The 18,371-nt window shown below is 41.9% G+C and overlaps 1 pseudogene; it reads right to left on the bottom strand.

The window, feature by feature from the left end:
• Positions 1–13,170: 13,170 nt before the first annotated feature.
• Positions 13,171–14,367, bottom strand: LOC100855861 (annotated as a pseudogene).
• Between the last annotated feature and the right edge of the window lie 4,004 nt (positions 14,368–18,371).

The raw sequence follows: 18,371 nt of genomic DNA, 5'->3' as shown, positions 1-18,371 counted from the left end.
CTACTGCTCTGCCAAACCAGATCAGTGTCCTGACTCTTAACGTCCTCTGTGCCTTTCTCATGCTGTTCCTAGCCCTTCCTAGACTTCCTGGCCTGGGACACTCTGCTTGTTCGTTAAGGTTCATCTCCTACATCTGCTCTTCTGGGCTGCTTGCTCCAAATCTAGGTTCCTTTCTCTGTGCTTACAGAATCCCACTGCACTTTCTACCTACCTCTGCTCTAGAATTTTCATATTGGGTCACGGTTGGCGCCTCTGCTTGTTTGCGAGTTCCATAAAGATCACTGATGACTCATGTTTGCATCCCCAGGGCTTAGTAAAAGTACCTGGCAGAAAAAAGCCATGTTTGTTGAATGCATTGAATGAATGAGTAGAGACCAGGCCATCGGCTAACTCAGAAAGGTCCATTTCAGCCATTTTGTAGCTGATAGAGCCAGAACTTATCTTGCAGATTCCTGCTTCAGGCTTACTTGGCCTAAATGTTTGGTCTACCCTTGAGGAAGCTATACATTTACATTTTGGCAGAGAGGTGGTTAGATTAGCCGTAGTTTAGGCCTTGGAATTATTTTTTTAAGTCCTCACATGTGATTATGTGTTAGGGTGAGGAATTGCTTTCTCTTCATCTCTCTCAGAATAGAACCCACCAGGCTTTTTTTTTTTTTTTTTTTCTATTTCAGATCCGTTCCTGAGGATAATATAGCCCATAATTCTTGACCTTTTAACTCTAGTGACATAAGTGTCACTTCAGTCAGGCACATCCTGGATGTTGTCATGACTGTTCCAGCTCAGAAATGCTAACCTACAGGTCTCTTGCCATAATTCATTGCTGCCAGTTTAGTCACTTCCCTGACTCCCAGCTTACCTGCTCTCTGACCTAATGGTTCCCTGGATCTCTGTTTGAACCCCCAGGCCATGAGGGGCCTCTGTACTTCTTCCCCATTCACAAAGTGGTGTTCCTCCTCCTATATGAGGGAGGACACCCTCAACACCATCTGCACCATCAGCATCACCTCCCTCTTATCCATCCTGTTTCTCCTCTGGCTCTTCCCTGCCACACACAGACACAGGCTTCCTTCACCTTCATGGCTGCCTCCCTCCACCTACAAGCCTATTCAGGTTCTAGGGCCAACCCTAGGGGAGGGGGTTTCCTCACACTACTAAGCAATTCTTGGACACCAGCTGGGTGCCCCACATTTCAACTCAATTCAGAGACAGCATTGGATTCTGCAGATTAAGGGCTCAGTGTCTGGAGACTGACCCCTGCCCCACCCCAACCCCCCAGCTTCGGTTTCAGATGTGATTCTCAAGTCCTGGTTGCTGCCTGTGCTTCTGATCAGGCTGGCTATAGATCAAAGTTGCCCACAATCCCCTCCTTCCTTGGATTTGATTAATTTGCTAAAGTGGCTCACAGAACTCAGAGAACCCTTTTACTTGCTAGATTATCAGTTTATCAGAAAAGGATATAACTTAGAAACAGCCAGATGGAAGAGAGGCATAGGGCAAGGTATGGAGAAGGTGAGGAGCTTCTGTACCCTCCTTGTAGGTAGCTGCCCGTTCCTTCCCCTTCGGGAGGGAGTCCCCCAAGTCTCCACCTGTTCGCTACCCTGGGAGCTCCCTGAACCCCACCCTCTTGGATTTTTATGAAGGCTTCAGTATATAGGCACAGTTGATTAACTCACTGGCTGTTGGTGATTGATTCAACCTCCTGTCCCCTTCTCCACCCTGGAGGTCAGTTCCACCCCTTGAATCCAAGGTTGGTTCCCCTGGCAACCAGTCCTCAGTTAAGTGCAGTCCAAAAGTCACCTCATTAACATAACAAAAGATACTTAGGAAATTCCAAGGGTTTTAAGACCTCTGTGCCAGAAAGGAGACTAGGACCAAATACGTATTTCTTAGGTATCACAGTATCACATCAGTCTTTCAAGTTGCCTTCACAGCATAGCTTGTCAAAAGAGTAAGTCCCATTTGCTACCCACTTACTCCCAACCCCATTTTTGTCGCCACCACTCCAGTGGTTCTTTCCAAGGCCACAGCACCCTTCTAATTGCAAAATCTAAGGAGGGGTTTCAATTGCTGTTTTGCTTGCACTTTGTGTGGCATTTGACACTATGAACCACTATATTCTTCTCAAATTTCTGTTATTCCTTGGTTTGCAAAGCATTCTACTTACTATTTCCTTTATGGTGTCCTCTTCCTATTCTCAACTGTCAACAGTCCATACTTCTGGTTTAGTCCCTAATTTATCTTGTGGTTTTTTTTTTAACTGAAGTATGGTTGACACACATCATTACATTAGTTTCAAGTGTAATTATCTTCCTTTATTTGCTCCCTCTGATATAGCTTATATAATCTAAAGCTTACCACCTGTTATGCAAGACATCTGACATCTCTGAGCCTTAGTAAAATAAAAGTTGGCGGGGCACCTGGGTGGCTCCGTGATTGAGTGTCTGTCTGCCTTTGGCTCAGGATGTGATCCCCCGGTCCTGGGATCAAGTTCCACATCAGGCTCCCCGCAGGGAGCCTGCTTCTCTCTCTGCCTATGTCTCTGTCTCTCTCTGTGTGTCTGTCATGAATGAATAAATGAATACAATTTTTAAAAAAAATTGTAAAAAAATTGCCATGAAAAATAACAACTGATGCACATTAAGGGCCCGGCAAAGTGCCTGCCATGGACTAGAGGCTCTCTAAATGGTAGTATTATTATTGCTAATAACACAATAACATCTTTATTTCTAACCCCTTATAGGTTTATATCTGTCTTTATTATTATTTTGTAAGCATTTTATTATGGCGATTTTGAACAGTCCTAAAGTAGAATTGCATAATAAATCTCTATGTATCCATGACCCAGCTCCAACAAACATCAACCCATGGCCAGCCCTGTCCCATTTACCTCCATCCTTTATAAAAGATAGAAACTTAAAAAAAAAAAAACCCACAATATTGTTATTACCATACTTTAAAAAATCCAATTTTTTTTTTTTTTTTTAAGATTTTATTTACTCGAGCAGCCCGGGTGGCTCAGCAGTTTAGTGCCACCTTCAGTCCAGGGCCTCATCATGGAGACCCAGGATCGAGTGCCATGTCAGGCTCCCTGCATGGAGCCTGCTTCTCCCTCTGCCTGTGTCTCTCTGCCTCTCTCTCTCTTTCTCTCTCTCTGTGTCTCTCATGAATAAATAAATAAAATCTTTAAACATTTTTTAAAAATTCCAGTTATATTAGTTTCAGTAATATAGTACAGTGATTTAACAATTCTATTTATTTATGTATTTATTTATTTACTTAGAGGAGGAAGAGCTTGTAGCAGGGGGAGGAGTAGAGGGGAAGGGAGAGGGAGAGAATTTCAAGTAGACTCTATGTTGAGTACAGAAGCTCACATTGGGTTTGATTCCACAACTCTGAGATCATTATCTGAGTCGAAACCAAGAGTCACACTTAACCCACTGAGCCACTCAGGTGCTCTGATTCAGCAACTCTGTATATTACTCAATGCTCATACGATAAGTGTACTCTTAATCCCCATCACCTATTTCACTCATTCCCCCCCCCATCCAGCTCCTCTCTGGTAACTATCAGTTTGTTCTGTTTAGTTAAGGGTCTCTTTCTTGGTTTGTCCCTCTCTCTCTTTTTATTTATTTTATTTATTTTATTTTATTTTTCCTCTCTCTCTTTTTAAAAAAAAATTATTTATTTTAGAGAGAGAAGTGGTGGGAGGGGTAGAAAGAGAATCCTGAAACAGACTTCCTGCTGAGTGGGGAGCCCTGGGACCCTGAGATTATGACCTGAGCCGAAATCAACAGTTTCCTTTGCTCATTTGTTTTGTTTCTTAAATTCCGTATATGAGTGAAATCATAGGGTATTTGTCTTTCTCTTTTGACTTCTATCCCTTAGCATACTCTGTAGCTCCATCCAGATTGTTGCAAATGGCAAGATTTCATTCTTTATTATGGCTGAATAATATCCCATTATATAGGTGTAGACCACATCTTTTTTTATCTATGCATCAATCAATGGACACTTGGGCTACTTGCCTAATTTGGCTATTGTAAATAATGCTATAAACATCAGGGCTCATGTATTCCTTTGAATTAGTGCTTTTGTATTCTTTGGGTAAATACTCAGTAGTGCAATTCCTGGATTTTAAATTTTGAGGAAGCTCTCTACTGTTTTCCACTCTGGCTGTACTAGTCTGCATCGCCACCAACAGCGCACAAGGGATCTGTTTTCTCTACGTCTTCACCAACACCTGTTGCTTCTTGTGTTTTTTATTTTAGCCATTCTGATAGGTGTGAGGTGATATGTCATAAATTTGATTTGCATTTCCCTGATGATGAGTGATGTTGAGCATCTTTTCATGTGTCTATTGGCCATCTGTTTGTCTTTGGAGAAATGTCTGCTCATGCCTTTTCCTCATTTTTTAATTGGATTATTTGTTTTGGGGGTGTTGAGTTATATCAGTTCCTTATATTCATTTATCAGTTCTAGTAGTTTTTTGGTGGAGTTCTTCTGTTTTTTTATATAGTATCATGTCATTTGCAAATAGTGGAGATTTTATTTCTTCCTTACCAGTCTGGGTGCCTTTTGTTGTCTGACTGCAGTGGGTAAGACTTCTAGTACAATGTGTTTTTGTGTGTGTGTGTATTTAAAGGCTTTATTTATTTATTCATGAGAGACAGAGAAAAAGAGAGAGGCAGAGACACAGGCAGAGGGAGAAGCAGGCTCCATGCAAGGATCCCAATGTGGGACTTGACTCCAGGATCATGCCCTGAGCCAAAGGTGGCTCAACTGCTTCTAGTACAATGTTAAATAAAAGTGATGAGAGTGGACATCCTTGTCTTGTTCCTGACCTTAGGGTGAAAGCTTTCAGTTCTTTCCCACTCAGGATGATGTTTACTACGGGTTTTTCATAAAAGGCCTTACTTACGTTGAGGTATGTTCCCTCTAAACCTACTTTGTTGAGGGTTTTTATCATAAATGGATGTTGTACTTTGTCAAATGCTTTTTCTGCATCTTTTGAAATGGTTTTTATCCTTTCTTTCTTTTTTTTTAATTTTTATTTATTTATTCATGTACAACACAGAGAGAGACAGAGAGGCAGAGGGAGAAGCAGGCTCCATGCAGGGAGCCTGACATGGGACTCGATCCCGGGTCTCCAGGATCATGCTCTGGGCTGCAGGCGGTGCTAAACTGCTGTGCCACCGGGGCTGCCCTATCCTTTCTCTTATTGTTGTGATGCATCATGTTGATTGATTTGTGAATATTGAACCACCCTTGCATACTGAGAATAAATCTCACTTGATCATGGTGAATGATTTTTTTTAAATGTCTTGTTGGATTTGTCTGATAGTATTTTCTTGAGGATTTTTGCATCTATGCAGATATATTAGACTCTTTGTGTCTTTATCTGGTTTTGGTATTAGAGTTATGGCCTCATAGAATGAATTTGGAAGTTTTCCTTCCTCTTCTATTTTTTGGAATAGTTTGAAAAGAATAAGTATTAACTCTTCTTCACATGTTTGGTAGAATTCACCTGTGAAGCCCACTGGTCTGGTTGGGAGCTTTTTGATTACTGATTTATTTATTTTTTATTTTTAAAAAATATTTCATTTATTTACTTGAGTGAGAGAGAGCACATGAGCAGCGGGGAGGGGTAGACGGAGCGGGAGAAGCAGACTCCCACTGAGCAGGGAGCCATATATGGGATTTGATTCCAGGGTCCTGGAATAATGACCTGAGTCAAAAGCAGACACTTAAGCAACTGAGTCACCCAGGCCCCCTTGATTACTGATTTAATTTCATTGCTGGTAATTAGTATGTTCAAATTTTCTATTTCTTCCTTCTTTGGTTTTGATAGGTTATATATTTCTAGGAATTTATCTATTTCTTCTAGGTTGTCCAATTTGCTGGCATCTAATTTTTCATAATATTCTCTTAAAATTGTTTGTATTTCTGTGATATTGGTTATTATATCTCCTCTTTCATTTGTGATTTTGGTTAAGTTCTCTCTCTCTCTTTTTCTTGATGAATCTGGCTAGAGGTTTATTTTGTTGAGATTTTCAAAGAATCAGCTCCTGGTTTCATTGATCTGTTATATATTTTTTTAGTTTCTATATCATTAATTTCTGCTCTAATCTTTTTTATTTCCTTCCTTCTCCTGGTTTGGGGTTTTCTTCTTTTTTTTCTAGCTCGTTTAGGTGTAAAGTTAGGTTGTTTATTTGAGGTTTTTCTTGCTTCTTGAGTTAGGCCTGTATTGATATAAACTTCCCTCTTAGAACTGTGTTTGCTGCACCCCAAAGGTTTTAGACCATTTCTTTGTTTGTTTCCATGCAAATTTTTTCTTTCTTTCTTTCTTTCTTTCTTTTTTTAGACTTTATTTATTTATTCATGAGAGACACACAGAGAGAGAGAGGCAGAGACATAGGCAGAGAGAGAAGCAGGCTCCATGCAGGGAGCCTGATGTGGGACTCAATCCTGGGACTCCAGGATCAGATCACTCCTTGGGCTGAAGGCAGATGCTCAGCTGCTGAGCCACCCACATGCCCCGCAATTTTTGATTTCTTCTTTGATTTCTTGGTTGACCCATTGATTGTTTAGTAGCATATTATTTAACCTCCAAGTATTTGTACTCTTTCCGGATTTTTTCTTGTAGCTGATTTCTAGTTTTATGGTATATGCTATGTGGTCAGAAAAGGTATATGCTATGACTTTGATCTTTTTGAATTTGTTGAGATTTGTTTTGTGGCCTAATATGGTTCTATTCTGGAGAATATCCCATGTACACTGGAAAAGAATGTGTATTCTGCTGTTTTTGGAAGGAATGTTCTGAATATATCTGTTAAATCATTCAGGTCCAGTGTGTCATTCAAAGGCACTGTTCCCTTGTTGATTTTGTCTGGATAATCTGTCCATTGATGTAAGTGGGATATTAAAGTCCCTTACTATTGTTGTATTACTACCAATTAGTTCTTCTGTTTGTTATTAACTGTTTTATGAATTTGGGTGCTTCCATGTTGGATGCATAAGTATTTCCAATTGTTATATCTTCTTCTTAGATAGTCCCTTTATTATTACTTTTAAAATATTTTACTTATTTATTTATTTTTTTAGAGAGAGTGCTTGAGTGCTGGTAGGGGGAGGGTCAGAGGGAGAAGGAAAGAATCACAAGCATATTCCCTGCTGGACACAGAGTCCAAAGCGAGGCTCGATCTCATGACACACACACCCCCATCACAACTTGAGCCAAAATCAAAAGTCGGACATTTAATCTGCTGAGCCACCCAGGAGCCCCTGTCCCTTATTTTTTATATAGTGTCCTTTGTCTCTTGTTATAGATTTTATTTTTATTTATTTATTTATTAAAAAGGTTTTATTTATTCATTCATGAGAGACACAGAGAGAGAGAGGCAGAGACACAGGCAGAGGGAGAAGCAGGCTCCATGCAGGGAGCCCAATGTGGGACTCAATCCTGGGTCTCCAGGATCATGCCCTCAGCCGAAGGCGACGCTAAACCGCTGAGCCACCAGGGCTGCCCAGTCTTTATTTTAAAATCTCTTTTGTCTAATATAAGTATTGCTACCCTGGCTTTCTTTTGACATCTGTTTGCATGATTAATCTTTCTTCATCCCCTCACTTTGAATCTGCAGGTGTCTTTAGGTCTGAAATGAATCTCTTGTAGGCAGCATATCCTACTCTGTCACCCTGTTTTTTGACTGGAGCATTTATCCATTTACATTCAAAATGATTATTGAGAGACATATGTATTTATTGCCATTTTGTTACTTATTTGTGGTTTTTTAATAGTTTTTCTTTGATCTTTTCTTCTCTTGCTCCTTTCATGGTTTACTGGCTTTCTTTAGTGATATACTTGGATTCCTTTTTCTTTATTCTTTGCATATCTATTGCAGATCCATGGTTACCATTGGGTTTGTGCATATAGCAGTCTACATGAAGTTGATGGTCACTTAAGTTTGAACCCATTCTTTGCTCCTTCCCACATTTTAGGTATATAGTGTTAAATGTTACATTTTTTAATTTTGCGAGTCCCTTGACTGATTTTTACATATATATATGCATATAGATAGATACATACATACATACACAGATATGCTTTTGTGTTTTTACTTTGTATATGTATGTGTGTGTTTCCTGCTTTGCCCATATTTTCACTTGTGGTCTTTTTTTTCTTCTCAAAGAGCCCTTTAATATTTCATCCAGGGCTGGTTCAGTGGTCATGAACTCTTTTAGTTGTTGTTTGTCTGAGAAACTTTTTATTTTTCCTTCTATTCGAAATGACAGCTTTGCTGGGTAGAGTATTCTTGGTTGCAGAATTTTCCCTCTCAACAGTTTGAATATATCATGCCACTCTCTTCTGGACTGCATAGTTTCTGCAGAAAAATCTGCTGATGGCCTAATGGGGTTTCCTGTTGTATATAACTGTCTTATTTTCTCTTGCTGCTTTTAAACTCTTTTCAAAAAGTAGTATCTACACCTGGGGCACCTGGATGGCTCAGTCAGTTGAGTGTCTGACTCTTGATTTTGGCTCAGGCCATGATCTCAAGGTCCTGCGATTGAGCCCTGCATCAGGGTCTATGCTCAGCAGGGATTCTCTCTCTCTCTCTCTCTCCTTCCTTTTGCTCCTCCCCTGCTCACTTTCTCTTTCTCTAAAATAAGTAAATTAAAAAAAAATAATCTTTATACCCAACAGGGAGCTCAAACTCATGACCCTGAGATCAAGAGTCTCATGTTCCACTCAATTAAGCCAGCCAGGAACCCCTCTATTTTTTTTTTTTTTAAGTAATCTCTATACCTATCATGGGGCTGGAACTCATGACCCTGAGATCAAGAGTCACATGCAACACCAACTGAGCCAGTTAGGTGCCCCTCTCTTGCTTTTTTAAAAATTTTTTCTTTATGACTACTTTTTGCCATTTTAATTACATTGTGTCTTGGTGTGGACCTCCTTGGGTTGATTTTGTTGGGGGATCTTTGTGCTTCCTAGATTTGGATATCTGTTGCCTTACCCAGATTAAGGAAGTTTTCAGCTATTATTTTTTTTAAAGATTTTATTTATTTATTCATAGAGATGCAGAGAGAGAGAGAGAGAGAGGCAGAGACACAGGCAGAGGGAGAAGCAGGCTCCATGCAGAGAGCCCGACGCGGGACTCGATCCAGGGTCTCCAGATCACGCCCTGGGCTGCAGGCGGCGCTAAACCGCTGCACCACTGGGGCTGCCCCTCAGCTATTATTTCTTCGAATAAATTATCTGTTCCCTTTTGTCTCTTCTTCTTCTGGGATCTCTACATTATTACATTTGATGAAGTCACTGAGTTCTCTAAGTCTATTTTCATTTTGCATAATTTTTCTCTCTCTTTTGTTCAGCTTGATTACTTTCCATAACTGTGTCTTCCAGGTCATTAATTCATCTCATTGCTTTCTCTAGCTTACTATTTATTTCATCAAGTGTATTTTTAATTTCAATTATTGTGTTCTTCATCTCTGATTAGTCTTTTTATCTCTGTGTTAAGGATCTCACTGATGTCTTCCTCTCTTTTCTCAAGTCCAATGGATATATTTATCATCATTACTTTAAATTTTCTATCAGGCATATTACTTATCCCTGTTTTGCTTAGGTATCTTGCTGTAATTTTGTTCTGTGGTTTCATTTGGGACATATTTCTTTGTCTCCTTATTTTGCCTAACTCTGTGTTTGTTTCTGTATTAGGAAAGTCAGCTATTCTCTTCCTCTTCAAAGTATTGGGTGGGGTGCACACTTTTAACAGGGTTTTCTCCCACAGAGGAAATTTAGTAGCTGCTGTGGAGACCAGGCCGCCTGGGGCTGCTCTGCAAAGCACACACCAGGAGGGTGTGCAGTTTTGACAAGGTGTATGTCTCCTCCACAGGAGGTTGGGAGGTGCAGTGTTGGCAATGTTTGCATCATTCTTCTGGGAAGGCAACCACAGTACCAGGACTGAGGTAGGCCCAGCTGGAGGGGGCAGGGTACGATGTAAGCAAGTTAGGAAGTCAGTGCCACCTGCTGCACTGGTTCTGGTAGGTGGCTTTGTGATTATGCTGAAGACAGGGAGAGGGAAGGGAAGGGAAATGGCACCTGCTAGCTCCTCTGTTTCTGGAGAAGTCCCTGGGGGAACTCTGAGATGAGTAACTAACTCTCCCTCCCATATGCCCCAGGCACTTTTCAAACTTGTTTCTAAACTTTATCTCCATAGACTATTGTGCTATCTTTTTAAGGATGGGTTCAGCTCCTAAAGTTCCAGGCTTGAACATCTCCAGTCCTAAGGTTGTGGGCTCCAGAAGATATGTTTTTGCACATAAAAACCTATGTAGTGCAGCCCTGGAGCATGGGATCTGGAGCTCAGACACTGAGGCTGCCTGCACTTGCTCTTCAATCTATGCCAAGATTCCCCACTTTGTACAGTAGTGGGGAAGATGATATCTCCCTTCACAGAGGATAAGGAGATGTAAATCTATTTCAGGAAGTGATTTCTTAAAAATATTTAATTAATTAATTAATTTATTTATTTATTTGAGAGAGAGAAGGCAAGCTTGAGCTGGGGTAGCATGGGAGGGGGCAAAGAGTGAAAGTTTTTTAAAATATATTTTATTTATTTGAGAGAGAGAAGGAGCACGCACAGGGGATAACAGCAGAGGGAGAGGGAGAAGCAGGCTCCCTGCTAAGGAGGACCCTGGGAATTAGGATTATTAATTCATCTGAAGTTTTAAGTGTTCATGCATGACCCAAGCTGAAGGCAGATACTTAACCGAGTGAGCCACCCAAGTACCTCTCAAGAACTGATTTTTATTTTTATTTTTATTTCTTTTTATTTTTATTTTTTTTAAATTTTATTTATTTATGATAGTCACATAGAGAGAGAGAGAGAGAGAGAGAGGCAGAGACACAGGCAGAGGGAGAAGCAGGCTCCATGCACTGGGAGCCCGATGTGGGATTCGATCCCGGGTCTCCAGGATCGCGCCCTGGGCCAAAGGCAGGCGCCAAACCACTGCGCCACCCAGGGATCCCAAGAACTGATTTTTAAAAATCACATTCACTTTTTTTTCCCTAGAACTTCCTTTTATATAATTATAATTTTTTAAATTTTATTTTATTTTTCCCTAAAACTTTGAATGTTAAAAATGAGACATATTCATTATAGAAAGTTTGTAAAATATAGAAGTGTGTAATAAGGAAAATAAAAGTTACCTGTAATGTTGCAAAGTGTTAACTTTTTGTATGGCAAAAAATCAAACTATATTGCTTCTTGAGAGATCAAGTATCCTTTTATTCCTCCTCCATTTTCATGTTTCTGACTGAATACAATAGGGTGTTATTGAATGACTATAAAAAATAGTAATAATTTTACTTTTTTTTTTTTTTTTTTTAAGTAGGCTCCATGCCCAGCATGGAGCCCAACACAAGGCTTAAACTCAAGACTGAATTGAGATCAAGACTTGAGCTGAGGGCAGCCAGGGTGGCTCAAGCGGTTTAGTGCCACCTTCAGCCCAGGGCCTGATCCTGGAGACCCGGGATTGAGTCCCACGTCAGGCTCCTTGCATGGCGCCTGCTTCTCCCTCTGCCTGTGTCTCTGCTTCTCTCTCTACTCTCTGTGTATTCTCAGAAATAAATAAATAAAATCTTTAAAAAATATATTTTAAAAAAAAAGACTTAAGCTGAGATCAAGAGTTGAACACTTAAAACTAACTAAGCCACCCAGGCACTCCCAAAATAATAATAATAATAATAATAATAATAATAATAATAGTAATAGTAATAATGTTCTAAGCTTTAAGTCCTACTGGTTGTGAGAACACACAAAATACAGCCCCTCTGATTCTCAAAGCCAAATGCTAGAGGGATGCATCTTCCCCATGCAGGCTTCTGAGTGCTGTAATCTGTTTCTTGATGTTCTCAGTGCCCAGTGGCTCCCTCCCCCTGGTGGTCAGACCTGCTAGGTTTAGCTCCCCACTGTGTCTCTGCCCTTCCTAACATCTTCAGTGTGGCCTTGTCTCTATACTTTTTTTTTTAGTTTATTTATTTATTTTAATCTCTACACTCAATGTGAGGCTCAAATTCACAACCCCAAGATCAAGAGTCCCATGCTCTACTGACTAAGCCAGCTTCCCACCCCTTGTCTCTACATTAGTTGTGGAGTTTGTTCTACCAGTCTTTGAGTAGTTTTCTGATTATTTGCCCTTTTGTGAGTTTTATCTAGTTGTATCCATGGGATGAGGTGAATTATTGACATCCTACTTGCCATCTTCCCACAAAAATTTTTAGTTTTAATATAGGCTGCTTTTTTTTTTTTCTTGCGTAGGCTTTTGATGTCTTATCCTCCAGTAATCTTTTAAACAAATTTATATCCTTTCATTGTCTGGTTTATGATCATTTGATGGTTCCCTTTTTCAGACTTCTTAATGATCTGGTCTCTGCATTCTTTTATCTTTCCACTTACCAATATCGCTACCCAAATGTACTTATCAAGTCGTTCTGAATTACTACAGAGCTCTGAGCATTCTCTGAGCACCATGCTCTCTAACGTGTCATGTCTTTACACTTGGCTAGTTCCAGTTCTTTCTTTCTTTTCATTAAACTCCTTTTCATTCACCTTTTAGGACTTCTCTAGGTAACTTCTTGTAGAAGACTTCTTTGACTTTTCCCAGTTAGGTGACTTCCTTGGCCTTCCATTGTTTACTTCTACTGTAATGTTTATCAAACTGTTTCGATTGTTGGCTCACCTGTTAACTAGCCCTCCAGATAGACTATACATTCCTTAAAGGGAGGGGCCCTACCCCTGTCTTGTCATCTGCTGCTCAAATTTGGTTGAACAGCTGAACAGGGATCTCTGCCACTTTAGCTGCTTTGACCTGGAGCAAACTAAACCCTTTGGGCCTTGGTTTTCTCATAAGATTATTGTGATGATAAACTAAGATTATGTTTGTAAAGCAGAGGTTGCTTGCCAGTAAATGTTCAACAAAAATTAGCTGTTATTATCATCAACACATTGAATGGATATTTCAAACACTAATCTGTTGTATGACTTTGGACAAAATTCTTAAACTCCCAGGGCCTATTTTTCTTTTTTTTTTTTTTTTCTCTTCCTTCCTTTCTTTTTTTTTTTTTTTTTTTTTTTTTGCGTGAGCAGGTAAGCTTTATTTCTACTCTCAAACTCTTACGACTTTGCATGAAGTTCTCATCCCTAATCTGAGAGATGGCAGGAACTATACCAAAGGACCCGCCACAACACAGTGATGTCCCACCCCCCTTGGGGGAAGGGCGCTTACACTACGTACTTTTGGAGATACCCCAAAGGTTGTCTGGCACTTTGGTATAGAAAGGATTTGGTCCAATTTCTTATTGGCTCAGGATAGTAAAAGGCACATAGAGTTGGTTGCTCAGCTCCTTGGGGTAGCGTGGAGCAGAAGGTAGACGGGGTCTGGGACAGAAGGGCAGACCGCTGGGGTGGGCTCGGGGTCTGGACGACATAGGTAGTTGATCCTGGGCGGCCACAGGGTGGCTGAGGGCAGCCTGAGTGCTCAGGCTGCGTAGATGCTGCTCTCGTGGTTTTCGTCCACCAGCTCAGTCCACCAGCTCACTGCTCTGAAACCATAGCTGGATCTCCCTCTGGGCCTCCTCCATGGAGTCATTGGCATGAATGATGTTCCTGCTGATGTGGACGCTGAAGTCCCCCCTGATGGTGCCGGGGGCGGCCTCAGCTGAGTGGGTGTGACCATGGTCCTTGAGGAGCAGACCACATTGGGGCCTTCCCAGACCATGGCCACCACGGGGCCGGAGGTCCTGTAGCTGATGAGCGCTGGGTAGAAGGGCTTCCTCCGCAGGTCATGGTAGTGCTCAACAAGGACTCTCTCTGGCGCCTGCAGCATCTTCATCCCCACCAGCTTGAAGACGCTCCTCTCAAAGCGCTGGATCGCATTCCCCACAAGCCGCCGCTGCACCCCATCCGGCTTCACTGCAACCAGGGTCCGCTCTCGAGTCCAGGAGGACCCTCCCGAGTTGGGGCGCGCGAGTAGCCTCGGCCCGGGGGCCCGCGGGCCACTCAGCAGCCCCGGCAGCGCGACGCGCCCCAAGACGCCGCCCATGACCCCGGCCCGCGGGCCGCTGGCCCCTATTTTTCTGTCAAATGAACTGTTTGACCTGGATTATCTACCACAGTGGTTCTCAAACTAGGCTGCACATTTCAGTCATCTGGGGAGTTTTAAAAATACTGATGTCTAGGTCCCTCTCCAAAAGATTCTGATTTAATTGGTGTGAGGTACCGCCTGGCATGGGTATTTTTTAAAAGCTCCCCTGGTGATTCTAAAGTTCAGCCAGAATAGAGAACCACTGATCTAAAGTTTCTTCCAGATATAACACACTAGAAAGTTGAGCTGCCAGGATTCCTTAGAGGCAGGGGAATGGAATGTCTCCCAGCATTCTCTTGCTATCACCCTTTGTTAGTTTAGCAGGAAGCATTCTTGGGCAGACTTACTAAGCTGGAACTCCAAGAGTATTTGTGGACTCCTGTATGTTTAATTCTTAGGAGCTCACTCCCATCTGGAGAGACCTGGGAGACCAGGGCTCTGAGAGAGAACAAATCATCTCTTCCCTATCACACTGCTCTAACCCAAGGCCTAGCAGTCTACACTGGAGTGTTGTGCTATGGAGTCCTAGTCAGGCCAAAGGAAAGGGTGGAGGGAAGTATCCTTGGTATAAACTTAGGAGGGGATCTTGGGGCCCTGACCAGAAGGGAGTGAGGTCTCAGAGTTAACAAATACCTACTCCTTTGCAGTGCTTCAATACCATATTCATAACCATTATTTATTTGATTTCCAAAACAACCTGGAGGAATGCAGAGCAGGTATTGCTGCCTCCATTTTGTAAAAGAGTAAAGTATGTCTCTGAATGGTTGAGGGCCTGACCAAAATTACACAGTAGATTAGCAACAGTCAGCTTGACAGTCCCTGTCCCCTGACTCTTCTTCCTGGACGCTCTCATTATGTTTGGGAGGAAATACTGCACACTCAGTGTGAGGTAATAGAAAACAGACGTTGTTCTCTTTACCTGGTTCCTGGAACAGAGCTCTTGAAACCCTTGTAACTCCCTGGATGAGGGCTGGTTGCTGGAAAGAGTAAGCCATGATTAGAAGCTGGGAATTTTCAGCCCCTTTCTTCATTCTTTTAAGAAGGGCAAGGGACTGAAAATGGAGTTAATGATCAATCATGCCTGTGTGATGAAGCCTCCAGAAAAATGTGGGGTTCAGAGAGCTTCCAGCTTGGTGAACACATCCACGTACTGGGAGCATGGCACTCTGACTCCACGGGGATAAAAGCTCTTGTACTTAGGACCCTCCCAGACCTCACCCTATGTATGTCTTCCTCGGGCTCTTCACTTTTATCATATCTTTTAATAAACTGGTAAATGCAAGTAGGTGTTTCTCTGAGTTCTGTGAGTGGCTGAAGCAAATAATCAAATCCAAGCGAGGAGGAGGTCATGGGAATCCCTGATTTGTAGCCAAGTCAGACAGAAGTTGTGGTAACCTGGGGACCTGTTACTGGTGGCAGTCCATGGGACTGAGCCCTTACCCTGTGGGATCTGGCACTATCTCTAGACAGACAGTTTCAGAATTCAGTTAAATTACTGATACTCTGTTGTCACAGAGAATTGTTTGATGTGGGAAAACCCTCACACATCTGGTTTCAGAAGTGTTTGTATGATAGTGGTATGAGAGTCAAGAGGACTGGGAGGTTTCTTCCTAAAACACCCAGGTAGCTCAGAGTCCTTGACTCCTTGGAATTAGAGCCAAGGTTCTTAGTGGCCCCATTAAATGCCACAGGGAACAACTAAAATAATTCCTCCAAATTGTGGGTTGTCTACTTCTGAGCATAGCAGTGCTCTCTGGGATTATTAGCAATGCCTTCAGTTTTGTAAAGTTTGGGATGTTCAAGACTAGCTTTGAGGAGTGGACATTCGGAGAGGTGGAGAGGTATTTAGTTTCTATGTCCAGTGTGTCCAGGAACATTCAGAAGGGCCTTGTAGAGCAGTGTTAGCCAAATGCTGGATCTTAGGCAGAACTCCATTCTTGGCTGCTAGCTCAAGATGAAATGGGAAAAAAAAACAGAAAAGGGTATCAATTTTTTACTAAGCTCAATTTAAGGCTCTGCCTTTTATTCTGGGATTATGTTTTTCCTACTTTTTTGGTGTTAAAATTGCCTTTCACAAAATAATAATGATAGTAGATGGCAGTTTATTCTATTTATTTATTTTTATTTTTTAAATTTTGTTTTATTTTATTTCTGTCGGCCTCCATGCAGGAAGCCCGACATGGGACTCCATCCCGGGTCTCTAGGATCATGCCCTAGGCTGAAGGCGTCGCTAAACCACTGAGTCACCCGGGCTGCCCTATTTTTTTTTTTTTTTAAGATTGATTGATTGATTGATGGATGACAGACAGAGAGAGAGAGAGAGAGAGAGAGAGAGGCAGAGACATAGGAGGAGGGAGAAGCAGGCTCCACACCGGGAGCCTGACGCGGGAGCCCGACGCGGGACTTGATCCTGGGACTCCAGGACCGCGCCCTGGGCCAAAGGCAGGCACTAAACCGCTGAGCCACCCAAGGATCCCCGGCTGCCCTATTTTTATTTTTTATTTTTATTTTTTAAAGATTTTATTTATTTGAGAGAGAGAGAGAGGGAGTGAATGCACAAGTTGGGGGAGGGGCAGAGAGAGAGAGAGAAGCAGACTCCCCATTGAGCATGGAGCCCAACATAGGCCTGATCCCAGGACCCCAGGATCATGATCTAAGCCAAAGGCAGACATCCAACTGACTGAGCCACCTAGGTGCCCTGATTGCAGTTTATCTTAATGTCCTGGATGGCATAGTCCAAAGATGGCCATCTCATGTGAATCCCCAGAAATGGATTACTGAATGAAGGAATCCTGAATCTGGTAATTACTGTTTCAGAGGGCTACATGATCCCAATTCCTCGGAGTTGTAGGAGGCTACTTTGACTGTCAAAGCCTTCACTTTGACAGCAATGGTAAAACATCAAACAGAAGAAGACTTGAAGTGTCTGGTTTTGGGCTTTGCCACCCATAAATTCATACAGAAAGAAACATACCATTGCCACTTTGGTTTTATTTAACAAATTTATTTATATAGTGGTTATTGGATGCCCAGCCCTGTCTCAAATGCTGTACAAATGTGATCTCATTTAATCCTCAACAAGTCTATGAGGTAGACACTATTATTATCCTCACCTCCATTTTAAAGATGATGAAACTAAGACATGAGGGCATTGAGAAACCTGTCCAGGGTCATAACTAGTTAGCTATAGAGCCAGAAGTTGAAGCCAGAGAGTCTGGCTCTGGAATCCACTTTCTTAATCCCTACATCATGCTGCCTGGTTAGAAGCAATTTAAGACTTTTGTGGCATGTAATGATCTATTTTCAGCCTCTGATTTCATAGACAGAAACTGCCTGTGGACTAAGCTGCCGATCTGTACTGAGCTGCTGTGAATGATCTCTTTTGAGGTCTTTCCACAACACCACTGGGAGAATCAGAGTGGGCAGATGGCCCTTTGACAGAGCCTGGCAAGACAACAGTAGCAAAATGATGAACTTTGGGTAAGATCAGCAAGCCCTTGTAGCTTGGAACTTGAGTCCATGCAAAGGCTGTCTCCGAGGTCTTCCAGAGCCTAGACTGGTAGTTTTCAAACACATTTTTGAAAAATATTTATTTATTTATTTGAGAGAGAGAAAGAGAGCATGCGCAAGCAAGTGCGTACACACCAGCTTGGGGAGGGGCAGAGGGAGAGAGAGAGAGAGAGAGAGGCAGACTAAAATAATTGCTGAGCTGATGAAGGGCTAATGGCAAGATGCCAAGACCATGACCTGAGCCAAAATGAAGAGTCAGCCACTTAACCAATCGAACCACCCAGGTACCACTCAAATACATTTTTTAAAAACAACCAAACCCTTTTTTTCAAACATAAACATATGGGCAGTTAGTTAACACACACACACACACACACACACACACACACACACACACACCTTATAAGGAATCCCTTTTTATTTTATTTTTTATTTTTGTTAATTTTTATTTTTTTGGAATTGCTTTTAAAACATAAAAGTGAAGGTGTGCTGAGGCAGAAGTGGTGATTCAGTTTACTTTATTCCCATTCTCTATGCAATATTGAGACTCTGTAATAGTGACTTGTTTCAGGCCTTTGTACCTTCTGGAGCCTCTTTCGGGAATCCTGCATCCCTCCAGGCAAGTCCCACTCTCTTTTTAGCTGAAGTCCTACCCTTCCTTCAGGGCTCTGCTGAGATGTTATTTCTTTAGGGACATGTTCCTTGAGCCTGTC

Source organism: Canis lupus, chromosome 28 (genome assembly GCF_011100685.1).
Source record: "Canis lupus familiaris isolate Mischka breed German Shepherd chromosome 28, alternate assembly UU_Cfam_GSD_1.0, whole genome shotgun sequence".
Taxonomy (NCBI): domain Eukaryota; kingdom Metazoa; phylum Chordata; class Mammalia; order Carnivora; family Canidae; genus Canis; species Canis lupus.
Note: the sequence above shows the minus strand (reverse complement) of the source record. Positions and strands in the feature narration are given on the sequence as shown.